The following is a 27,886-nucleotide window of genomic DNA, read 5'->3' as shown; positions in this document are numbered from 1 at the left end:
ATGACTTTTCATTTGTGAGGGGATGTACGGTAGCTGTGAAATGGAGACTAACATTCCAGATGTGAAGATGCAGTGTGGTATGCATTTCTGCTTCCAGAGAAAGATGAACTTACAATGAAACTGTTTACTATATCTTGACAATAGGATGCTGGACCCTCTGCCATTGTCCATGTCTGCTTGATGGACATATGACTGCGTATGAAGAACTATACTATAGTAATGATATAGAGGAACTTGGAGGGGGTGGAGGAGGGAAATTAGTGAGGGAATAAGGGAATATGGAACTGTATCATAAAATGATAATAATAATAATAATAAAATGTAATAAAAAGAAAATGACATAAAATTCTTTCACAGTCAAGAAAAGTTAAAAGAATTGGTCTTTTCCAAACCTGCCCTACAAGTGATACTTTAAGATGTCCTCTTGACAGAGAAGAGGAATAGCACCTACCAAAACCAAATGCAAATTGGAAGAACATCCCAATAAAATGACCAAAGAAGACTAAACCAATGAACAACCCAATTCTAAAATGACAGAACCAAAGTACCATCCATACATATTAAACTCCATAAGCTTTTAAAGGTAGGTATAGCAAACATCCTCACTTTTCACTCTTTTCTATTTTATTAACATTAATACAGATTTCAGTTTATACGTTCCTTTCTGAAATAACACCATCCTCCTAGTCACCACTTTCTTTCCTTCCTTTTCATCTTTAATTTTTGTAGAGACATAATTTCAATCTACTCTATAATCACAGGCATGATTCACCCACAGGCATAATACTCACTAAGTATAAAGTGGGAAAATCATAGTCCCACAGGTGTATAAAAAAAGACCTAAAACCATACATTAAGTTCTAGGAACTAGAAACCCAAGCTAATTTTGTTCTTTTCTGAAAAGGAGTAATGTGTAGGTATATGAACAGTGGTTATTTAAATCTTTTTTTCAGGCACACTAGACTATCATCTTAAGTTATAAGAGTCTGACCATGATATTTATCATTCTTTGTAGCATTGAAAATAGTTTACAAATTTTTTGTTTTGACCTGGTACACATGAAAATATTTATATAATAAATTCCAATAAATGAAGCATTAACTTACAAACCAAAAGTGTGACATTTTTCTTATCTTACTTGATCTCTTTGGAATTTTTTTTAAAAAATATCTGTCTTTGAGGTAATTTTGGTTTTTCTATTTTTTGTAACAATAGCCCCTTCTTTAGGTTTATTTATGCACTCTGCTATGTTCTTATTCTATAATTGCCCCTTGGAAAACTTGTATGGAGAAATCACTCCATTCTTATTACCAAACACTAGTAATTAGCATGTTGTATAGAACAACCATCTCTATTTAAAATCTGTATATATCCAGATAATTCCCGTCTTAATGATGGTTTGCCTTACAATTTTTCATCTTCACGATGGTACAAAACTCACATTGGCTGAAAACTGTGTATAGGACTTTTGTATCCTTGTAATCAGCCCCATTTGCAAGAATAAACAACCAGTTCTGTCTAAACGATGATGTGGTGCAAAACAAGTGTTATCAAACTTACTACATTACATTTCCAATTTATCATGGATTTATCAGTTGTAAGCTCATCATAACCTTTGGAACATTGAATCTCCATGACAATATTCCTTAAGAATATAGGCTAAAAGCAAGGCCCACTGGAGACAGAGGAAGGCTTGTTTTTTCTGGCAGCACATGTACAGGATTCCTCTGCTCTAGTCCGCAACAAAAACAAGTGTGAAAAGCAGTACTTCTATTTTGCCCTTCAGTGGTTTTCTGACATTTCAGGAGTCTCCCTTGCTGGGTAGGAAATGTCTGGCATGTGTGTATAACTGTGTGTGTGTGTGTGTGTGTGTGTGTGTGTGTGTGTGTGTGTGTGTGAAGTGAGAGAAAAATAAAGAGAGCTATTTGACTAGATATGCTTGGTTCAGTATCCTTGGGATATCTAAGACTTACCACATCACAAAACAGGCTCATTTATATGTTTTTCCATTCAAAACTACTCCATACTCACCTAATGCCTAATGCTACATGGATTCCAAAATGCTGCTTGTGTCAATTTCCAAACTAATAAATGCATGGTTTCTAATTTTCCTAACTTTTTAGTATTTATCTTTTAAAAAATAGTTTCCAAACTATCATAATTTATTATATTTAAATTTAATTTATCATAAAATCTTCTTGATTTGGTACTAAAATATTGAATGCCACTTTATTTCATTCTGGCATCTACCTATCAGGTCCTTTTTAAAACCTCAGCTGTTCTACTCAATCTGTAGATGATTTTAGTGAGTCTATTGCAAGCCAGTCACTGTGTTTAAGGCCTTCTTTGGATAATAGTCAGTGAAGTCATCCCGCATGGTGACATTTAAGTTGGCAACAGTAGAGTGATGATTAACAGCAAACACTCTTCTCACAGATCCTCTACTTCCCAGTTCTACTGAATCATCCTTTCTCCATAGTGACTTCAAACCCCCTCATCAACTCAGACACTAAAACACCAATACTGATAAATCAATAAAATGTATTGAATGACTCCGGTTACCTATAGTGTGAAATCCAAATTCCTCCTAGGCAAACATTGTTGGCCATTGCATTCTTTGGCAGTGCAGCTGCTTTTTAACCCTTTTCTGTAACACAGAAAGTCAAACTCTATATCAAAATCTGAGGGGAAAAAAAGAAAATCAAGTTAAAATCTGCTTGTTTTTATTCTTGCCTTTACAGATGTCTGAAATCTTTGCATTCATGTGTAGTTGGCATCCCTTACGCTTTGACATTGATATAAAATATTATCAAATTAATGAAGTTTTTCTTAGAGAAATGGGTTTTCCCCCTAGCTTCCCACATTCCCCTTGTCTTTACACATCTTTTAAAAAAGTACTTGTGATATTATAATTCAATCATTTAAAGTGCTGGTTTACCCAACTAGATGCAGGTTATTCAAACAGGGGTTGAAATATTCATTTGTGCTCTTCCTGGCATCTAGCTTGGTACTGGTATCACAGATGTTTAATCCAAATTTGATGAATGTATAGATGGTGACTAGAGTGACGAATGACAAAAACTTGCCTCTTTTTGAAAATAATGGTTTTTAATATACTGTTACTTTTGTTCTCATTTATTGCTAACCATTTAAAGAGACTTCAGTGACATGATTTTCTGGTCCTGAGAGTAAATTTTTGTATTTTATAACTTCAGCACAAAGAGCTAAATGAAAGTCTGAAGTTGTGTATTAGAATGCTTTACACTTCTAAGATTTGAGGAGTTCAAGAAAAACTTAATAGAAATTTTAAGTGGGTTTGAAGGACATTTCAGTAGTTACTTGCAAATAAGAATATTCTTATATTATTTTTTTTGTCTTACTCACAAAGGGGGAAAAAACCCAGCAATATCACCAGGGGAAAATAGATTCTGCATTTTAAGTCACAACAAACAAAACTAATAAATAGCAAACCACAGAGATCTGTCAACTGAAAGGAAGACAAAAAATTCATTTTATAAACAATTCACTAGTGTGTCAACAGACTGGCAGGGAGAGAAAATGAAAAATCTTTTAAAAGAAATATCCAGTTTGCTGAATAAATGTTGAGTAAAGTCTTGTGTGAAAAATTTATTGGGAATAAGGGCCATGAAAATATGAGAATAACGTAATTCCTACACTAAATTTTTTTGTTCAGATAAATTTCTTTGAAATTAAAAAATTACTCTGGTATTATTAATATTAAGCCCTTTTCCTTAGAGTGGAAGATGTGAAAAGATTTATAAAAAGGTTTTTCTTTTTCTAATACTGAAAAATCAGCATGTGAAAAATCAGATAGAAATAGTAATACAGTAACATACACATGATAACTTTTACATTAGCAGAATGATTTGGTTACAAGAAAAGTAACATCAAGCATCTGAAAACACTTAGGGATTATTGAGATTCAGAGAGGTCACCTAATGTGATTACCCAATCAAATGATCAAATGTGGTTAGAATTTGTTATAGAAATGACAAGATTAAAAATTTAATGTAACAGTAACGTCACAGCTTATGATCTCCCAAAAGAAGAAAATTCTTGGATTATTGTTTAGGAACAAATAGTTAGACAGATGATCCCAAAATGTTGGAATATGGGAGTGGAATGAGACTGAAGGGAAAGCTAACTGCAAGTGTGTTTTGATCTGGTTATTCCTCTAAGTGTGTAGACTTGGTCATGATAGAGACACTGTAGGGAATTGTGCAGGGGTCTAAGAATTGTGCTACAAGAGACATAGGCTTACCCGTGTTTATGGGACACCAGCAGTTTCCAATATCCATTATATCAACAGTTAGTCAATAAATTTTCCAGTTGTTTTTTCCAAATATGAAGATACATGTACTGAAAACCTAACTGTTGCAAGAGATAAGAATTAACATGATCAAAAATAACAGCATTAAATAATATGCCAATTTTAGAATATATTTAGAAGGGTCATAATGCAGTGGTAATCATACATTATACTAACACCATTCTATCAATTACTTGCTGCTATGGCTAACAGACTGGAGATGATCTTCCTTTTGGGAATCATGAAGCTATTATTGCAATGATGATGTCTTCTTTATATTCTTCAAGATCTTTTATCTTAAGCTAAATAAATATATTTTTAGCTTAAAAACTTCTGATATCTCATCCTTTTGTTATAGAACTACTTTCAAGCTGGCACCTTAAATACAATTTCTCTCAAAGAAGAGAGACAGTGTTTTTCATGTTACTGAAATAGAACTGTAGAGAGAAGCTGCACTGCAAATTCCCTGTTCAAAGGCGTTAAACATATCCATTGCCATGGTGCACACTTGGCTTACTAACTTCTTAAAAACATATACAGGCAATTAATCTTTGACAGGAGAAATGTAAATAACCCAGGAAAAAATTCCAGTTTTTTCAATAAATGCTGTTGGGATAATTGTATATCAGCTTGTAGAAGTAAGAAACAAGACCCTACCTTTCACCTTATACAAAAATCAATTAACTCTAAAGGGATCAACAACTGGTAATCTGTACCCAGAAACCATGAAATTGCTAGTGGAAAACATAGGGAAGACTCTGCAAGAGGAAGGGACAGGCAAAGACTTCTTGGAAAAGACACCAACTCAGGCAGTCAAAGCCAAAACAAACAAGTGGGAGTATAGCAAACTAAGAAGCTTCTGTACAGCAAAGGAAATAAATAAAGTGAACAGGCAACCAAATGAATGGGAGAAAATCTTTCCCCATTACAGAACAGATAAAGAGACTGATATCCAAGATCTATGAAGATCTTCAGAAACTCCAAAACAGCAAAATTAACAATTCTGTTTAAAATGGATGAAGGATGTAAGCAAACAGTTCAAAAGAGATTCAAATAGTGAATAGACACATGATAAACATTAAGGGTATTTAGCTATCAGTGGAAGGTAACTAAAGATCACCTTGAGGTTCCCCCTAATTATAGTGAAAATGAACTATGTGCAAAATTCAACAAACAACCGTTTGTGAGGTTGCAGGGTAAAAGGTATCCTAACTCACTCTTGCTGAAAGTGTAAACTAGTGCAACTACTATTTGAAGTCAGTATGGAGAGTGCTCAGATGTCTGAGAATCAATCCACCATCTGACAATGCCATCCAACTCTTGGAAATATATCCAAAGGAAATGTAATCTGTATGTCAGAGAGCAACCTGCGACCCTCTATTTATCGCAGCATGGTTCACAATAGAGAAGATGTGGAAACAACACAGATGTCCATCAATAGATGAATGGATAAAGAAACAGTGGATAATCTACACTTTGGAATATAATTCAGACATAAAAAGTATGGAATTCTACTGTTTGCAACAAAATGGTCCTAACTAGAGATCATCACGTTTATTGAAATAAGTTAGTTATAAAAGGACAAATACCATATATTCCCTCTGATATGACAACCTTTAGGCACATTACAGAAGGAATGGCTATAGAAAATACAAAATATGTGTATATAGATGAATGGTATAATGGAGACTAATATACTGGTCAGTAAAATTATATTGCAGTATGCATCTGTATTTCCAAATAAAAGTAGGACTTCTATTTTGAAACCTATAAATATACCTCTACAGCATGATACTAGAGTTTCCATCTTTACTGATTTCCACCATATCACGACACATTTAAGTAGCAGAAAGTTAATCTTGTGTCTGTTACTAAGGGCCTGTACTCCTGTGATAATTCAGGGAAAAATAGTGGGGATGGAGATGGTGAAGAAAAAATGAAGGGGAGAACTATTATACCTATGAAACTAACAGTGTGGTAAATAAAAACTATAAAGCATCTCTTGTCAGCACTGTCATGATGTAACTTAATCTTGAATTTGTTGCTCATTACAATTTTGTTCTAAAATCTCTGGTTGAGTGATTAGCATTTCTTGGTTGCTGGTATGGATTTTCTTTGAAACATTCCATGTTTTTGGAATGCTGGCTTCTGATTCTATCAGACAGTGACACGTGGAATGTAAATCTTAGACTTGAATCTAAGCTTCTGACATCTTGCTTCTTTGTTTTTTTTTAATATGTCAATTATATAAAGGAACTAAAATAAAAACAATAAATAAGTAAGAGCCTAGGTAACATCTGTCAAATAGTATGTAGTATGTTTTATTGAAGTGTTATTCTAGATTTCTGATTTTTTATTTGTGAGAGTTAGCATTTGTCTTTTCAGAAAATGTTTCATGCTCTGAACATTCAGAAAGTTACAGAACTTACTTAAAAACTGCACACTGATTTTCTTTCATATGGGATTGAAAGCAAAATTTCTAGATAATTATCTAGGTTTAAATTTAGTTCAAGGTAGGAGTGGTTGTCTTTCTCCAATTCATCTTTTCATTATTCTTAAATCATTCTATGCGTAGTTCTTCAGCAACACCATATTTTTGAAGAATGAAGAAAGGGCTAAGATTATCTAGAAAAATACATTTAAAACTTGAGTATTTATTTTGTAACATTAAAATTATTACTAGTGCAGAAATTACAGCATGATGTTCATCCCAGTGAATTCAGACATTCCCCTTCCAGTGTATATTGTGTGTTGGGTACTACGCTAAGATGCTGCATGTAGAAAAGAACACACAGCCGAACAACCACCATTTAGGTGCCTGCGATGGTGGAGAAAGCAGGTATGTTGTTATTGCAGAGTGAGGAGGTGTGTGAACTTTTTATTCCTGAGAAAACTTCAGAGAGATGAAATGATATGAAGGTACTTAAGATTACTTTATTCAGAGGGAAAAATAAATATAGGCAAAGTAACAGAATATATGATGTGTTTGAGAAACAATAAGAAAGATTGAGGGGCTGTTGCAAAAGCATAAAGTGTAAAGTCACTGCATGCACTGCCAGCATTTCATATAGGTGCTGATTCAAGTCCTGGTGGCTCCACTTCCAATCCAGTTCCTTGCAAATGCACAATGGAAAGGCAGCAAAGGACCATCTGTGTCCTTTGTCCCCTGAGATCCTTGTGGGAGAACTAGATGGAACTACTGACTTCTGGCTTTGACATAGGCCAGCTCTGGCAGTTACAGCCATCTGGGGCATGAGCCAATGGCTGCAAGATTCCTCTCTCTAACTATGCTTCAAATTAAAAAAAAAATAATAAAGAACGACTGAGAAACTAGTATTGGAGACCAGGAATTTTTTTTGTTTGTTTTATATTATTTTTTTCAATGATACAGATTTTTTGTCTAGGTAAAGAGATTCCTCCTTCCCCCTTTTTAATTGTGCATTTTAAAGATGACATTGGAAATGTGAAGAAAGATGTCTCATAGGAAGAGAAGACCAGTTAGCACTTTAACAAATGTGTGATGAGGATTTTAAAAAAGAAATTTTCTGACAATAAAATGCAAAGGAGGATGTGTGGGGCTTTTTTGGTGGGATAAAACTCAATTTTCCTGTGTTTGAAATGATTAAGGATTTCCAGGTGGCTGTATCATGGTTAGCTTCAACGCTGTTTGAACATCAGGATCTGTTTTGACCCAATGGCTCTGCTCCCATGTTGGCACGATGCTTTTAGCAGGAATATTACTACTATTTTCTTATGTAAGCATTTGTTTCACAAAATTTTGCACCAAAATAAATCTATTTTTGAATTCTATTTTCCGAAGATATATGAAACTCTCCCCACATGTCATAATACCTTATGTACTAAAAACAGCAACAAAAAGTAAAGTGTTAAAATAGTATCCAGGCATGGCAAAACCCCAAAAGTGTGAAAATTTCATCCACATTTACAGCGACTGTAAAATATTATACTTAGGAAGATATATTTCCTTTATGACTCTAATATATTAAGTAAAATCACTAGAAATTTTTGATATTTTTGTTTTCCCATGCTATCTGAAAGATGAAAGTGAGTATATATATAGAAATTCATATAAATTCTGTTCACAGTGCAGCACTGTTTTCACTGTAATGATAGTTTCAGTTGACAAGATGGATGGGTAGACAGGCTAATTGGCCATCCATTTGTTCTTCTGTTAGATTCTACATGAAAACAGTTAGGGGGCAAGATCTGAACTCTTGTCCCGCTCTACTAGAAATTTTCATAAAAACCTGGGCAGCTTTTTTTCTGTTTTCTTTTTAAGTTGAAGATAACATATGCACCAACATTTATATTTGTATTCTACATAGGAGACCTGGTATAGGCAAAAGAGTAGCTGAATGAAAAATTGAAAATATTTTGAGTCAATGGAAACCAGATTATATTTGGGCATTATCAGGGAAGAATGCATAGAAACACATGTGCTTTCTAATTAAATAAACAACTGTCTATAAAAGTAGGCAAAATGCAAAAAGTGTTGCTTATTATTTATTATGGGTGGAAATGTACACATGTGTATCTCATATGCTTCTACAACAACTCATTAAAATCTTGATTATCTTCATTTCAGACAGAAGGATGAGGTTTTTAAATATATTTTTATTTTGAATTGTGAGGTACAATTTTGTGTAGACTGGGATTCTCCCTAAACTCCTAACCTCCCCATCAGATTTTTCCCATTTTGATATAATAGTGTAGTCCTTTATAAGGACTCATAATTCTATCAGTCTCTTAGTTAAGTGTACCCTGACATTGTTGGTACAGACAATGTCAGACAGTCCAGCTTCCCATTGTCTACACATGTCCAACAGTTTCATGGGGATTCCAACTTTTGTCTGGATGCAGGGATGCATGTTCCATCATACACCCACATCTGTATATGACAGACCTCAGTACTCCATCACTATACATTACTATAAGTGAGAAGCCATGAAACAAGGTCAACAACTGGTATGAGTTAGAACAGCCACAACAACAACAATATCAACAACAAATTACAGTCCCATGAAAAAAAAAGTGCCACTCAGTAACCAACACATGAGTGACAAAAAGGAAACACAGAAGTCTCTTGGGAAAAATGATGCCATCGTATAATTCATGAGTACGGATTCATGATAATGAATTCATGATAATGGATTTGACTAGAGAAAAGAGATTATTTGGAATGCACCAAACTGAAATAAAAAACATCAAAACACATGGGATACAGCCAAAAAAGCAAACAAATAATTGAAAAACATTATGGATTGGACTATTGCAGTTACATTTTCTACGTTGGTTTCCTTATATAAGAGAGAATATATGGTATTTGTTCTTTTGTGATTGACTTATTTCACTGAACATAATGGTCTCGAGTTGGGACCATCTGGTTCTAAATAGTATAATTTCATTCTTCTTAATAGCTGAATAATATTCCACGGAGTAGATGTACCACAGTTTCTTTAACCACTCTTCCTTGGACGCACATCTGGATTGTTTCCATGTCTTTGCTATTGTAGATTGTGCTGCTGCAAATATAGGATTACAGATTCCCTTCTTACATGTAGATTTCACTTCTATTGGGTAAATTCTGAGGAGTGGGATAGCTGGGTCACATGGCAGGTTTATTTGCAATTTTCCAAGCACTCTCCATACTGATTTCCACAGTGATTGTACTGACCTACACTCCCACCAGCAATGAAGGAAGGTGCTTTTTTCTCCACATCCACGCCAGCAGGTTTTGTTAGTTCAGTTCTGAATGTAGGTCATTCTCACTGGAGTTAGGTGGTACCTCAAGGTGGTTTCATTTGTATCTCTCTTATGGCTAGGAAGCCTGAGCATCTTTTCATATGTCTATTAGCCATTTGAATCTGTTCTTTTGAGAAATGTCTGTGTATTTCTTTTGTGCATTTTGTTACAGGGTTGTTTTTTCAGCTGTCCCTGGATTTCTGAAGCTCTTTGTAAATCCTGGATATTAGTCCCTTATCACTTGTGTAGTATGCAAAACTTTTCTCCCATTCTGTTGGTTGCTTCTTCACTTTGTTAATTGTTTCCTTTGCTGTACAGAAGCTTGTTAGTTTGATGTAGTCCCATTTGTTCATTTTGGCTTTGACTGCCTGTGCTTTTGGGATATTTTCTAAGAAGTCTTTGCTTGTTCCTATATCTTAGAGAGTGCTTCCTATGTTTTCCTTTAATAATTTGATAGGTTCTTGGTGTAGATTAGGTCCTTGATTCATTTAGAGCAAAGTTTCATTTAATATGACAGGTGTGGGTCTTGCTTCTTAATTCTGAATGCTGATATCCTGTTGTCCCAACAGCATTTGTTGAATAGACCAGGTTTTTTACCTGGATTGTTTTCAGTTTTCTTGTCAAACATTAGTTGACTATACATGTGCAGGCTCCCTTCTGGTGTCTCTATTCTGTTCCACTGATTTTCGTCTCTGTTTCTGTACTAGTACCAGTCTGTTTTGATAACCACTGCTCTGTAGTATGTCTTGAGGTCTGGAATTGTGATTCCTCTAGCTTGATTTCTATTTTTCAGGATAGCTTTAGCTATTTGTGGTCTTTTGTGATTTCAGATGAGCTTTTGTATCATCTTTTCTATTTCTGAGAAGAATGTTGTTGGGATTTGATTGGGATTGAATTGAATCTGTATGTTACTTTTGGTAATATGGTCGTTTTGCTAATGCTGATCCTGCCAATCCAGGAACATAGTAAGCTTCTCCATTTCTCAAGGTCTTCTTCTATTTCCTTTTTTTTTTTAAGTGTTTTATAGTTTTCATCATAAAGGTCTTTCACATATTTTGTTAGCTTAATTCTTAGGTATTAAAGATTCCTCTCCTCTATTTTAAATGGGACAGCACTTCCAATTTGTTTTCTCATCCATGGAATTATTTGGGTACATTAGTGCCTTTGATTTGTGTTCATTAATTTTGTATCCTGCTACTCTGCCAAAGTCTCTTATGAGTTCCAATAGCCTCTTCACTGAGTCTTTTGTCTCTCCTATGTAGAGAATCATGTCATCTGCAAATAGTGATAATTTCAATTCCTCATTTCCAATTTGTATTCCTTTAATTGCTTTTTCTTGCCAAATAGCTCTTGCAAGAACTTTCAATACTATGTTGAAGAGTAGCGATGATAGTGGACATCCCCGTCTAGTTCCAAATTTTAGTAGGAAGGCTTCCAATCTTTCCCCATTTAGTATGATGCTGGCATTTGGGTTTTTTTTTGTAAGTTGCTTTGATTGTGTTGTAGAATGTTCCTCCTATGCCTATCTTGTTTAGGGTTTTCAGCATGAAGTGTTGTTGGATTTTATCAAATGCCTTCTCTGCATCTATTGAAAGCATCATGTGGTTTTTATTTTTCAATTTGTTGATGTGATGTATCACATTTATTGTTTTGTGGATGTTGAACCATCCCTGCATGCCTGGGAAGAATTTCACCTGGTCCACGTGAATGATCTGCCTGATGTGTTGTTGGATCCTGTTGGCTAGTATTTTATTGAGGATCTTTGCATCTATGTTCATCAGGGATATCAGTCTGTAGTTCTCTTTTTCTGTTGTTTCTCTATCTGGCTTTGAGATGAGTTTTAAGGACACCCAACAACATGTCTGAACTTTATAGTTGGCAGAGCTTGACATGAGTATTGATGCATGCATACTTGCTTGTAATTGGTAGTGTTTTTTGATTATCTTATGCCTAGCAAACCTTAAACTGTCTGACATAGGGATGCTCAAATACCATTATATGAGTTAAGTCATCTGAGTATTAGACTTTTTTGTTACACGTGTGAGATTTTTGGCATATAGGCTAGATTTCGGTAGTTAGGTAAGAAAAACTCCTACTTGCTAGGGGATTTTTTATAATTTAAGGAAGGAAGGAAGGAAGCAAGGAAGGAAGGAAGAAAGGAAGAAGGGAAGGAAGGGGAAGGAAGGGAGGGAAGGAGAGAGAGAGAGGAAGGAAGGAGGCAGGGAGAGAAGAAGGAGGGTGGGAAGGAGGAAAGAAAGATGTGACCATCTGAGAAGACTTTGTGATGTTTGATGGATGTGTATGTGATACAATTTTTTGTACTTACTGTGCTGTTAGAACAAATTCACTTTCATTCTGAGCCTATATATTTTGTTCTTTACATTAAAGCAATGCTGATCATCTTTTTATTCATTTTTATTACTGCATTGGAACTCAGAGTTAAGAGAATGAGCCAAGAATTGAAGTAAAATTGACTCTGATGGGAAAAGTCATAGACAGTTTTTACCCCTCCCCCACACCCCAGTCTCAATTGGTGGCTTTGATACAATGTTCAAGTTTTAGTTATTTTGTGCAAATCCTTTCTGGCTTTTTCGAAAGACACTGAAGTATTCATTCCAAGGTGATATAAGAATACATTATATTTTATTTGTATTTCTTTTATTACTGACTCTTGGGGAAAAATGAGTAATTTCGGACTTTGTTTTGCAGTAACATCTGTCATAATTTTCAATGCTGCTTATTCTTAGAACTCTGGTTACCAAAGAGTTATGAAACATTGACATGCTCTTCCGATGTAAAACTGAGCAGTCACTTCTGTTTTTATGTGTCAGTTCTGGCCTTTGCTGTCCTTTATTTTCAGGATTTCTTTGTAAGAATTTACCTAATTAGATTTTATTTTTTTCAGACTCTTTTTCAGGCTGCTATTGGAACATTTATTCAGTGGCTTCCTGTTATCTGGTTCTGATGCTGAAATAATTCTATCAGCAAGCTCACATGTTTTCATAAATGCATTCCCATTTCTTGACTGGTTAGATAATTACAAAGCAAGGAACCTCACTTAAGTGCCTTGGTAACTTTTTCCAAGTATATTACCATTAAATTTGCTCTTATTCTATCTCAAAACATAAATACACATAATCATTTTTAAAGCCTTATTTTGCCAACTGTAAGTTGAATTAAGTGTAGCGTATGTGGTTCTGGTGGAAAAAACAATCACCCAATGGTGACTATTAAATACTATGGGAAATAACTCTATACAGTTACAGGTGACAGAATTTTAAGTGATAGTTCTGCACTTTAATTTTATCACCAGATGCTTACTTGCATAGGTTCACATGTTTTTTTTTTTCAAGATTTATTTTAGGTATTGAAAGACAGGATTACAGAGAGAGGAGAGAGGAGAAAGGAGAGAGGAGAGAGGAGAGAGGAGAGAGAGAGAGAGAGAGAGAGAGATTGGAGAAAGACTTCCATCTTCTTGTGAGTTCAAAATGGTTTCAATGGATGGAGTTGAGCTATGCCAAAACCAGCAGAGGAGTCAGGGTTTTTTTCTAGGAGGGGTATCATTCTTGGGTGTAGAGGTTCGAGGATTTGAGGCGTATTCTATTGCTTTTGCAGGTAGATTAACAGAGAGGTGAATTAGAAGTGGAGGTGCTGGAATTTACCCTGATATCCATATGGGGTACACAGTGTATGGGCAGCATCTTAACCCACTCCTTCATAATGCTGGTTCCCCTACATACATTTCTCCATAGTTTATTTATAAATAGGCACATGTAATTGTATAAGTACACCTTAATGGATAATTTCTCTTCCTCACATGTAATAGAAAGGATTGGGCATATAATGCCAAACAGAGAAGTAATGGCACCCCAATTCTAAAAAGAAACTGAACAGATTGAGAGACTTCTCTGGATAATGTAGCAGCATCCATGAACATGGAGGGCAACACCAAACTACCACTGGTGCAAAATGATTGTTGCTGTAAATGGACTGTTAATTCATATAATGGTAAAGAAGTAGCCAGGCAGATGACAAAACTCGAGGTTTTTGGGATCCTAGAACATGGAAATGATGGATGATATAGCAGCGCAGGGACAGAAAATATGGTTGTTGAACTGGATCAGATCAAAGGGAATTCATGAATTACTTCTAAGACGTGGTGAATGTAAGATTTAATTGAGAAAGAAATTATTTATTCCTCTAGAAATTTCCTTTTAGAATGCGTTTGGGAAGGAATGGAAGTTAGTATGCATCCTCAGAAGTAATGAGATTGAGCACACATCCCATCAGCCCACCAGCAAAGATAATGAAAACTTGCCTGTAATGAGCCCAGTTTGGACTTCAAGCCTGTTAAAAGAGAAATGCAGTACTGGACTGGTGGTGTACTCCAATATCATTCAAAAAGGGACATTTTGGGTGTTTTTTAGAGTCTTATATCTGGATTCCAGTGGGTTTTCTCTCCAGAATATGTCAATTTTCAATTTTTTAACATGTGAATGTTTGATTTCAAACATATAACAAAATCAAGTTAATAGAAGTAAACTGGGAAAGCATCCCAGAGATGTTTCTTGTACAACCACACCACAAGGCATTTAGCATGCTGCTAATGGTCTAGCAGGTTACTTTCAAACACAGACTCCAATAACATCTTCATTTACTATGCTACAATGTTAGGAGATCACAGCTAACACTGCAAGTCCCCAAAATAAACGTTGTTTCTTAAATCTTTCTCTATAAAAGCTGTATGACTTCAATATGTTTTTGAAAAATAGAATAGTTTTGGTGCAAAAAAAGTTGAAAATCTATGCTCTCTTTCATATGTATTTTATGTGACAGTTTTGACTCTCACATTTGTCTTGCATTCTTAACTCCCCCAGTTGATGATTCATGGATAGCTGAATAGATTGAACAAATTCTAAAAAGTGAAAGCAGTTAAATCAGATAGCATGGCAAAAATATGTAATTCTAACTTAGAGAATATGTAAACTGAGCAAATAAACAAATAGGTAAAATTTAAATATCAACTATTTAATAGTTAGATATCTGCTTTAGTGGGAGCTGTATGATTCTATACTAGTTTAATTATGGAAGCACTTACATGGCCACAAATAGACTGCATTCATAGACAAACTCCCGTTGTCTCTTCTGAAGTACTGGTTGTTACCTAATTATGCACGTTAAGAAAAACAAAGGTTTCTGTGTTGGTGAGCCTTGGTTATGAGAAATAGTCTTTCCTACTGATTTAAGGTATTGTTGGGTTAAGCTGAATTTCACACTAATTGAAGGGGATTATGATGATAGCTCTAGAAATTTCTGTGTGAATTAGCAAATTGTGTGACCTCTCAAAGTGTGCAGAAATTGACAGAACATATTTCACATAATATTAAACCAAACACATAATCCCTGAAAATATTTTATCTTTATACTTCCAAATAATCCTGAAATTTCATGACAAGTGGAGAATTTTAATGCTTCCACTTTTTTTTTGCAAACCGTGACCTAGGCAACTTTGCTTGAATATCCCAAAGGGAGGAAAAAAAAAAACAAGCAAACAAACAAAGAGTAAGAGTTTTTTTTTTTTTTTTTAATCATGATTAACTTGTCTCTAAAAAGAGAAAAAATCCATCTTAATCAAGACTGAAATTTTTTTTAAAGTTTTATTTATTTGTATTGAAAGGTGGATATACAGAGAGGAGGAGAGACAGAGAGGATGATCTTCCATCTGATGGTTCACTCCCCAAGCGGCTGCAATGGCTGGAGTTGAGCCAATTTGAAGCCAGGAACCAGGAGCCTCTTCTGGATCTCCCATGCAGGTGCAGGGTCCCAAGGCTTTGGCCCATCCTCGACTGCTTTCCCAGGCCAAAAGCAGGGAGCTGGATGGGAAGCAGGGCTGCCGGGATTAGAACCGGTGCCCATATGGGATCTCAGGAGTGCAAGGTGAGGACTTTAACCACTATGCTATTGTGCCTGGCCCAAGACTGAAATTCTTCATCTATCAATCTAATGATATTAAGAGGAGAATATTAGGCCCTGCATGGTAGGCTAGTGGCAAAAGTCCTCGCCATGCATGTGGCAGGATCCAATATGCACACCAGTTCTAAGAAAGACTGAAATAACAACAAAAGAAGAATAAAATGGGAAATTTATTGATAAAAATAACAACTCAGGAAGTATTGCTATTTCATGGCAATTCAACTGAAAACAAACTACTAACTCAAGACTATTTAAATGAAATTTCAATGATTAATAAAATAGAACAGTGGGTCATTTAGTTAACATATTATTTTGCACTCAATCAAAATTCAGTTAAGGATGGATTTAAATAAAAGAGGTAAAGGTTGCAAAAAGTTTTGAAGCACATATAGGAAAATCTTGGCATTAGAAATCCTTTTTTAGTGAAACAAAAAGTATAAACAAGAAGTATAATGCTTGATAAATACCTCTATTTTAAAATTAAGGGTATATTTTAAAAATCATTGTACTGTAAAAAATAAACTGTAACTTAGCCATATAAAATATGACTTTCTTATTTTAGGTAAAAATAATTCTAAAAGCTGTGAATAAAACCCAACAATCTCAGCAATGCTAGCAAAAAGTAGTAATATTTTAGAAACGGAGCAAATGGTTAGTAAACATAAGAGAAGATGGCTAACCTAATATTTAAACGGGAAAACATTAATTAAAATCAAATAGATTATTACTTAAAGCCCTTTTGCTTATTAACATTTTAAAAGCCTGTCAATTCTAGGTATAGGTCAAGATGTAGGTTAAAACTCCTGTAGTTGGCTGTGACATTATTTGGACAGCCAGGCAATTATCTTCAAACATAGTCCATCCACTGCTTGGGTGTGGCCAGGAGAATTCATATTATGTGAACATTTTGCATGAGCAAAAAGGCTAGTCATGGAATTACCTCTGTTCGAAAACTAGACATAGCTGAAACATGCAAACTAAAGTGGATAGTGTTAATATTTGTAAAATAGAATAGTATATTCAGTAGGGGAAAAAAAAAACTAAACTTTCACAAACAACAGGGTGAATTGACAAATGCAGTAAAAACAGCAAGTTGAAAAAGAAAACACGGTATTATTCAATTGCAGCAAAACAGAAAGCAATGCTCAAAAAAGGTAAATAGTATCTTCTATTATGAATGGAAGAATTGTAAAAATTTAAATCCAGGGCAGGAAGTTAGTATTTTGGTTAAGATGCTGGTTGAGACAGCTGCATCCCTGAATAGAGTGCCTCAGCTTGATGATGCCAGTTGCCTGCAAAGAAATATTCTGGAAGGTAGCTGTGATAGGTCAAGTGTTTAGGCTGTGCCATGGATGGAGGATGCCTGGATTGGATTGGATTGCTGTATCCCATGTTCTCTGGCTCCACCTCAGCTATTGCAGGCATTTTTTGAGTGAACCAGAAGATGGGAGCTCTCTGTCTTTCAAAAATAAAAATAAATGAATAAAAAATGAAATCAATGAAAAGACCATGTTATGCAGAATAAGTGCACAGAGGAGTTAAAGATGTTGGCATTTGTGTAATCACTAGGACAGTAGAAACATATTCAGTTTTATTCTTTAATATGAATTAAAATATTTAATGAGAAAAAATAATAAAGTGAATGTAGTAAATATATAATACATACACATACAATTTCAGTTTTTGAAGCAAATGAACAGTTGGGACAGTGTAGAATATAAAAATGTTATATTTATGTGTTTTTCTTCATGTAAAATTTTTTTAAAGAATCAGAGAGAAGATATTGATTAATATGAGAGAATAAAAATTGCAGAAGGAGGATCATGAAATTACATATTAATATTCATATTAGTATCTATACATGTATACATTTTATTAAACACATGTATATATATATATTTACCTTATTATTTCATGAGATGCGTTTTTTTAATTTACTTAAAATAATAATGGCAATGTCCTAGGTTCCAAAATAATGTCATTTCATGATGTATCTATGACAGGGCTGTATTTTAAAAATATCCCAGAATTGTTTTAATATAGGCTCCTCAAGTTAGCACAGCCAGAATAAATAAAAATACTTTACATTTTATAGCTTTAGGGTTTTGTTTGTTTGTTTTAGTTTATTACTTTTTGTAGGTATTCCTGAGAACAAATAATAGTCACTGGAGCTGAAACAAAGAAAATTGTATTGCTTTTAATAAAATATTTTATGCTTAGGAAAAGTAACATGCCTGAGATACAAAAACAGAAGATGTCATGCCTCTATCATCTATCTAATTATCTATCTATCTATCTATGTATCTATCTATCTGTCTATCTATCTATCTATCTATCTATCTATCGTGATCACCCATTCACAGGGTTCCTCCCCAAATAGTCACAATAGCCAGAACTGTGCCAGGTAGAATCCAGGCACGTTATTTTCTCATGTGGGTGGCAGGGGTCTCCAAAAAATTAGGCTCTTTTCCCTTTTTAAAAATGTTAATAGTTATTACATGGGTGAGGGGAGTTACAGACCCATGTGGGCCTCTGATTAGGATGTAGAGGGTTGGCGGGGGGAAGTGGCTGAGATAAATGTTTCGGTTTCCATCCTATTTTCATGATTGAGGGGAGATGTGCTACTCCTGGGTTGTCACACTGCATCAGTGTCCAGGCATAGAAGGTTATTTGAGATCTCAATATGGGTAGCTTCTTCCAAGGTTGACCCCTGAGTGGTCTTGATTGTTCCAAGAGGTTGTCAGATTTGTCACGGCAGAGATGAGAAGCTCCTTCTAACCCTGCTGATGATTGTCTGGTCTCCCTCAGCGGGTCCACAGACCTAGATACTTGTGGAGCCTAGCTTGAAATGTTCAAACTGTCCTTCTCTCTGTATTTTTTTGATGAGGTACTCAAAGTCTTCTGTTGGCTTAGATGAGATGGTTGTCTTGTTTTTCATGTTCATCTGGGCATTCTCTCTATTCTTGTCAAAGTGTCAGCAAGTGAAGTGGCCCCACATTTGCTCCCAGATCAGACCACATGGCTGTGTTTTCCCCTGAGGTCAGGGATTGAGTAAAACAGTCTAACTGGGGAGCTTCCTAAGAAACCTCATCTGGGAGGTCCTCCTTCCTGGCACTCATGTGTACCAACTGGGATATAGGTGAGTGCAGACTGCCACTTGCATCACTCAATGCATACACCGGTGGTTAAGCTTCTTGATCAGTCCCACCCCTAGGCCTGGCTGTCACATGAACCAGTGGGCACTATAGCCTAGTCAGGGCATTGTTGAAGAACCCCATCTGGCCTGCCTCCAGCCTCAGTCAATCTATATTTTCTATTTGATGACACATTGTCATAATGTTTCTTTTATTTTTTAAGCAAAATTTTCAATTTTTTACATGTATTTCTACCTATTTGCAAGGCAGAGTGATGTAGCAATACAAAACTAGACCTGACTACTGTTCAATCTTCAAATACCTGCAATTGCCAGAGTTGAGCCCGGCCAAAGCCAATAGGTTAGAATTCCAACTGAGACTCGCATGTGGGTGGTAAGGACCCATCATCTTCTGCCTCTAGGGAAATATAAAGGGGATCATGGATCAAAAGCAAAGTGTCAAAGACTATAGCAGGTACTCCAATATGAGAGGGGGGTCTATCAAGTGGCTTCTTGGCTTGCGATACCACAGTGCTTTCTTCACATTTGTCATTCTTTAAAGATGTTTTATTTTGTTTCTTTGAACGTATTTGCAGAAGGTGATTTGAAAGCCTGTCAACTCTGCTCCTTCAAAAGCAATTAAGAATGCCTACTATTTTTCTTAATATGGGCCACATTTAGTGACTTGACTTGATACATTTTGTGAAGTCATTTTCACCTGTCATGCGCAGCCTCTGATGTCTGCTAAGGCTCTTTGCTCTTTCATCTTTTATCATTCATCTTTTATCATTTATCCTGTATACCTAAGAAATAGCTCTGCTTTGAAGGGATCATTTTTGAAGGTTGTTATTACACATGTGTAATTTAAAGGGTGGCTTAGAAGCTGAAGGACTTTATGCTTGTGTTGGTGTGTGATTTTGTTGCTGAAACTTGGGATGAGTGACTTGGATGTTTCTTCTGATTTTCCCAGGAACCATAGATTGATAGACTTCCAGGACAGTTGTGATTTTACTTGAAATCCAGGATGCTGAAAGGTCTTGTTTGAATTGGAGTGCATTGTGGGTAACTCAGTGTTCATTTGGAGGTTACATTTAAGAACTGTCATAAACCAAATCGAGATTTCAGTAAGGACAGCCTTTATTTGCAAAGCTCTTGCAAACAAATTTGCAGCAGGGAGAGTGAACCAACCAAAGCAAGCATTTTAAGGATTATATAAAAAGAATTTTTATTTTATAGGAAGAGTAAATACGACAGAAAGACGTGCATCTGAGAAAGTAGGGTGAAAGGGGGACAGGAATAATAGGTCCGAGAATTTTTTATCTGATGTCAGCCTGTTTGCTGGAGAGCTTATATACTGACTCAGGCAGAAAGTAGGTTAAACTTGGGGATCCACAGGAAGACAAAAAAGCTTAACTGAAATCTGGTTAAGAAGCATTTTAGCTCTGGTTAGTGGGCTGTAGTTTTGGGGAACATTTCTACTCATATCCTGCTGCTATTGCTCCTGAGTGGGGGATGCTGAGCATGTGGACAAAGCCTTCCTTCCAGATCCCTAGAGCTGATTTTGATCATGGGAAGATTCTTTTTGGCTGTCTCCTTCATTAATTCTATTAACCTTCTGGCTTTCCGGCAATTTTTCATGTATCAGAGTTCACAGCTTCCCTGTGACTGCTCTCTAGAAAGATATCAATTGCTTTCTATAACACTCACAGGGACCCAGTTTTCTATTCTTTGTTACGAAGAGAATCAGTCTCCTAAGCTGGGATTGCCCTCATTGTCATGACTCACCTTCCATCCCACTGCCTCAGATTTGGGAACACCAATCTTTTCCTCTAGAAGGATATTCATCGTCCTGGTTCTGAAGAGTGTTTGTGACTGCCGTTGGTTGTCCAGTCCAACAATGTGCCGAGGCAGCAGGGATGGGTTTCCAGTATCCCTATCTCCTCTGTGTTAGTGGTGCCCATATGGTATGCTGGTGCTACAGAGGATTGCCATGCTGCTCCATGGCACTAGCTCTGGACTGGCTTATATTACTAAGCATAATGGTTTCCATGAGTCCATTTTGGTGCAAACCATAAGATTTCAGTATCTTTTTCTTAAAAGGTTTATTTTATTTTTATTAGAAAGTCCAATATACAGAGAGGAGGAGAGAGAGACAGGAAGATCTTCCATCCACTGATTCACTCCCAAGCAATAGCCAGAAATGTGCCGATCTGAAGCCAGGAGCCTGGAGCCTCTTCCTCAGGATCTCCCATGCAGGTGCAGGGTTCCAAGGCTTTAGGCCATCCTTGACTGTTTTTTCAGGCCATAAGCAGGAAGCTGGATGGGAAGTGGGGCCGCTGGGATACCAACCAGTGCCCTTAAGGGATCTTGAACGTGTGCAAGGTAAGGACTTTATCCGCTCGGATACTGTGCTGGGCCCAGATTTCATTATCTTTTATTGCTTGGTAGTAATAAGTCTAGGCAAAGACTTATTAGAAAAGACCCTCCAAAACCATGCAATTAGAACAAAAATAAACAAATTGGATTACATCTAACTAGGAAGCTTCTGTACTACAAGGAAGATGATTAATAACATGAAGAGACAGGCAGCAGAATTGGAGGAAACACAACAGACAGAGGACTGACATGTAGAATTTACAAAGAATTCCAGGAACTCAGCAATAGCAAAATGAACAACCCAGTTAAGAAATGGGCAGAGGAAATAAACATATCAAAAGATGAAATAGATGAAATTCAAGTGGTTAATAGACACATGAAAAAGCGCAGGCTTTCTAGCTATCAGGGAAATCAAAATCACAGTAAGGTTGTATCAAATTCCAGTAAGCATGGCCTACATACACAAATGAAATGAGCAAACATTAATTGCTTGCTAGGATGTGGGGAAACGATATCCTAATCCACTGTAGGTGGGAATTTAAACTAATGCCTCCACTATGGAAGTCAGTATGGATAATCCTCAGACAGCTGGAAATAGATCTACCATTCGTCCCAGCTATCTCTCATGTGGATATAACCAAACAAAATGAAATCAGCCAATAACAGAATTACCTGCAACCCCATGTTTGTAGCAGTACAATGCAGAATAGATAAGACATGGACTCCACCCAGATGCCCACTGACAGAGGAGTAGATTTAAAAAATGTGGTACATTTGTGCCATGAATGATTTTTAATGCATTTGCATTACTATGATTTTAGTATAGTTCTTACACTTTAAACGTTGATGTTGTAAGATTTCTACTAGCGAAATTTTTTGGTTTTTGGAGAGAGGTTCAACCAAATCTCCGTTCTAATTTTTAGAAGAATCTTTAGCAACTGGTTCTTACTCTTGTTTTCTCCACTTTATTTCTCTTTTACCTCTTCACATTTTATTTAAATACTTGCTAAGTTTTTTTTCTCTTTTGAATTTTTTCAAAAAAAATTTCCAGAAGTTTTCAGCTTCCCTGATGCACCATCTGGGTTCATCTCTTCCCCTAATCTCTTGCCAGTTTTAACTGTCGGAGATTCATAGACTATTAGACTTCCGGTTCTGCAGAATTCACATTAAAGTACCTATCATTGTCCCTAAATAAAAATCATTTAGGTCTTATACTGCTGAGAATTATTTTAGGTGCCATTTATTCCTCTCCATTTTATTTTGTTTTACACTCAAATGGCTTCTGTTGTGAATTCTAGTTAGAATGTAACTTCCTAGGTTGCAGAAATCAGACTACCTAATTTTCTAACTGCACTGGGTTTCACAATATCATGAAAATAAATCAATGCTAAAGGCCTGGTGCAGACAAAGATAATATTTAAATCAGCGTGTTTCTATCACAAAGCTGTAGAAAGAGTCTTTAGTACCAATTCAGGAAAGCAGACCTCAAGAACAAGTAGATCCAGCGTGGAACAGTTGGCTTCCGTCTAAAACATGGAGTGTTCTCTTACTGAAAATGATTCACTTAACATGGATTTATGATTTTTTTTTACCATCTGGATGATTATTATTCCACCGTTTTTACAGTATCGTGGTGACTTTTTATTTTAAAGAAGTATCTTATTTATTTGAAAGGCAGAGTGATAGTGAGATAAGGAGACACACATGGAGAAAGAAATGTATCCACAGCTCTCCCCAGGAGGCTGTAACGTCAGGGGTTAGCCAGGGAAAAGTCAGGATCCTGGACCTCCATTCATTTTCCACAGAGTGGACAGGACTCCAGCACTTCTGCTGATACTTGTGCTATGTTGGCAGGGAGCTGAATCTAAAGCACAAACTTGAGCTGATAGACTGATATGAGAGGGTAACAACAACTGCATCCTCCCTGCCACAATCCTGGGAACCATGACTATTTTTTCAAATGAAGCAAAAATGGTCACGAAGGGCTCATTTTAAGCTATGAAAACATATAGTGGTGAGATTATATTTTTATCTGAGTTGTTTTCAGTAATTAAAGCTTATCAAGGCAGCTGAAATCATTATTTGCATGCAGCAATCATTTTGTTCACTATCTTTGCATACAACTAGACATTAAAAAGGAAGGCAAACTAATAAAATCTCTCTAGGCGTGTTACAAATGATCTCCATTCTCTATTGACTGTACACCCGTATATTAGGAAATTTTATGAGAATATTTTTGAAAAGACACTGGACTGTTAGAGGAGCCCCAGCCCAGGACTTCCATACTTCATAGCCATGGTGAAATCCATTAGGTCTCAATCACATTCTTGCAGATACAACAGTAGGTACACCTGCCCAGTGTAATTTGTAGCATGAATCTCTGGATAAAATGAAATTTGTGTGAAATAACGTGGAAAAGACAAAAATGTCATACATGTGTTAGCTGTTTGTCACTCTCACAATAGAATCAGATGAGTTGTACAATTGCAAGAGAAAAGCTACAAACTTAAAGTAATCTGCACTGAAAGGCCCAGGACAGTATTTTCTGTCTCCAGAATGGATAAACTTCTCGGTGATAATCAAAAAGCTAACAGCCACTGGAGGATGCTTCTAATAAAATAACTGCAGGCAAGGCAGGGAGCCAGAAGTAAAGCACTTTGGGAAGGGGCCTCACTTTGTTGCCCTGGGAACACACACAGGCCACAGAGGAGCAGGATTTTGGCAAAGGATAATGAGGAAAAATTGCCTTGCGTGTCAATTGATGCTGAATAGGTGTCCTTTCTGTTTGTTATTCAGCTACTTGGTAGGTTTGATTACTGCTGTGGCCTGGGAATCTTGGGAGAGAAAAAAATAGAAGGACCAAGAACCTTTGATATGTCTGTGTACAATAAGAAGGTAAGCTGCTGTCCGGGTGTGAGGGAATAGGTGCTTGGCACCTGCCCTGACAAGTTGTTTTGCAGCTTGAGAATTACACACTGTCATTTTGAGAAGGGCAGGGAGCGTTTTTCTGTTTTTTGTTTTTTTTAATTTCCCAGAAGAATAAGGTAAATTCATGTAGATTTCCCCAAAGAGCAATGGGATAATTAGTAGGACTAATATAAGTCAAAAATAAATTCATCATAATAGCTATTAACTCAGAGTAATTTAGATTTCCATCTGTATTTTTAAAAATAATTATCACAATCTGGATAGGTCCTGAAATCTGTTCAACAGCTGTGGGCTTGGAACGGCTTGTGTAGGGCTGAACACATAATAGGTAGTGGGTTAGGAGTCGGAATTAGATTATTTTCTTTCGTGGTGTCTAGTTCTTTGTCTATATTCTTGGTTAGATGCTAATTCTAGAACTTTGACTGGCTTACTGGATATCTTTTAGAAGAATTCATAGACTGAGATTAAATAAATCTGGCTGGCAATGTTAAAAGTTTGAAATTATTTAGCTACCCTTTTATTATGTTACACATTTTTACTTGTGAGATTAGAACCCCTTGTAGCACATTGCATACACAAGCAAATGTTAAACACTAAGTGCTTATGACATTGCTTATTGGGATAAGTTAGTGTTGGGATCAAGCTTTCCTCTATGCTGAAAAAAGTTGAAGTCTTTTAATCTATTAGAATGTACTAAAATAGGGGTTGGCATCTGGCAGAGTGGTTAAGATGCCTCTTGGGGTGCCTGCTTCTCAGATCAGAGTGCCTAAGTTGGAGTATCAACTCCCACTCCCTATTTCATATTCCTGCTCATGCACACCGGGGCAGCAGCAAGCGACAGCTCAGACAACTGGATTCCTTCTCTGTCCTCAGGCGAGGGGCTCACACTGCATTCCCAGCTCCTGGCTTTGGTGTGGCACAGCTCTGGCTGTTGCAGACATTTGAAAAGTAAACCAGAGATGGGGGAATCGGTTTGCCTTTTTTTTTACTCCATCAATCTGCCTTTTATAAAAAATTAGTAAAACAAGTTAAAAACATATACTAAAACAGAAAGTGAAGCAAAAGACATCAGGGAAATTTAGCGCAAAGCTCATTAAAAAGCACTGTCATTTAAGGCAATTTTTTTTTTCTTTTTACGGAGTAGCTCTCTCTAGTCGTGAAGATCTGAACTTGCCTGCTGTAAGCAGGTATCCTTTGTGGAAGCAGTCTTACCTTTCCTTTCCTCTGACAACACGACAGCATTTCCCACAGCTCTTTCAATGAATCCTTCTTTCTTATCTGCTTTCATCGGGGCCCTCAACCAACATGTGGCTGGAAATATTAGAGTGGTTGCTTAGAGACGTTAAAGTTGGAAATGTATGAGGAGTGTTCAGGAGGTTACACTGTTGCGTGAGGGCAGCATATGGTGATCAGACATATTTTGTTCCCCAGCCAAGGAGAGGGGTAGCTTTCTGGGATCGCTCTGATTATTTCTCAGCACTCTAAGATGCCAAGCTGAATTTAGAAAACAGCACGCACTGGGCTAAGGAAAAATAGAATGTCCTTTTTGTTTCCTATACTGATGATCAAAATATTTGTTGTTCATATTGTTTAAAAATGGGGAAAGTTCTGGATATGCTTTGTCTAGAAGATAGAAGAATGATTATTATTTTCACTGCAGCAGAATGGAAAAATGAATATTTAGAATATTAAAGAGAAAAAGCAGCGCCAGAGTGAAGATGTTTCCTAAAGAAGAATTAGGGTCTTAAAGTAAATTTTAATATACCAAAAATTGTCCAATAACTATGTATTGAAAGAAAATTTAACTTTTTTCATTTTAGAGTATTATGGAAATTTGGAAATAGAGTCAAAAAGACCCACACAATTATAGAATTAGTTAATATTTAAGGAATTTCAATCTTTATGACGTACAGTGACTATGTTAAAACAAATCAGCTTGTTTAGAAGCATTGTGAAATGTCTGAATGAGGAATCGGAATCATCCATTCATCTTTTCATTCTGGAAAAAAAATTCATAGGGGCTGACTTACGATTCCAGATATCTCGTTAGGATATAAGAATAAAAAATTAGACAGTTCATATTTGTTTCCTTCTAGATCCGTAAGTCAGTATGAAACCTGATATGGAAAATACAATGAGGGCATCTAACACAATCATGGAAAATCAGGAAGACTTGAGGCAAGCCAAATGGTTGTAAGAAATCAGTGGTTTAGCCTAGTAGAACTTTTTCTTGTTCATCGTGTCTAAAAGGATGTCTCAGTTGATTGGGCGCTTTTCGGGAATTCAAACACTGATGCCTACTCAAGTGCTTATTTGTGTATAGGACACAAATATTGTGTATAGGACACAATATTTTTTATTGTAAAAGTAGATATGCCGAGAGGAAGATCATCCATCCGATGATTCACTGCCCAAGTGGCCACAACAGCCAGAGCTGAGCTGATCTGAAGCCAGGAACCAGGAATCTCTTCCGGATCTCCCACGTGGGTGCAGGGTCCCAAGGCTTTGGGCCATCCTCAACTGCTTTCCCAGGCCACAAGCAGGGAGCTGGGTGGGGAGTGGGGCTGCTGGGATTAGAACTGTCACCCATATGGGACCCGGGTGCATGCAAGGCAAGGACTTTTGCAGCTAGATCACCACACTGGGCCCCACAGCACACGATCTTGTTAAAGATTCTTTTATTTGTTAAACTTCAGGTTCCAAACAATCTTGCTGCTTCTATCACAGTGCCTTTCATTTTACTGTTTTCTTTTCTTTTCTTTTTTTTTTTTTTTTTTTTTGGCTATCCCCTGTTATGGACTGAATTGTGTTTCTCACCAATGAAATATGTTGAAATTCTAATTCTCCATTTCTGTTCTTCAGAAAGTGACTTTGTTTGGAAATAGACCTTCATAGAATTGATCAAGTTACGATGAAGTAATTCTAACTAGACTGCTTTAACTTGAAAATGAAGTGACCTTCATCCAATATGACTAATATTCTTATTAAAAGGGGAAGTTTGGAGAGAAGAAAAAGACAATGTAAAGACACAGTGTGAAAATGGCTGTGTGACTTGAGTGATGCATCTATAGGCCAAGGGACACTAAGGATTGTTGGCAAATACCAGGAGCTGGGGTTGGGGGGGAGTGGCAGGGAGAGATCCTCCTCTAGAGCCATAAGAGATATCATGGCCTTGCTGATCCTTTGACCTTGATCCTCTAGATTCTTGAACTGTGAGAATTTTAACTTGTGTTCTTTCAATTCATCAGTTTGTGCAACGTTGTTATGGTAACCCTAGGAAACTAAAGTAATCAGGTGGATTATTTTGTATTCCCATAAGCATAAATATTATTAAAATCAGAGAGAGGAAAAAATGTTGAAAAATTAAGGGTCTATCAAGCATT

Source organism: Ochotona curzoniae, unplaced genomic scaffold, assembly GCF_017591425.1.
Source record: "Ochotona curzoniae isolate NIBS_2020 unplaced genomic scaffold, NIBS_Ocur_1.0 contig_1071, whole genome shotgun sequence".
Classification (NCBI taxonomy): Eukaryota; Metazoa; Chordata; class Mammalia; order Lagomorpha; family Ochotonidae; genus Ochotona; species Ochotona curzoniae.
Note: the sequence above shows the minus strand (reverse complement) of the source record.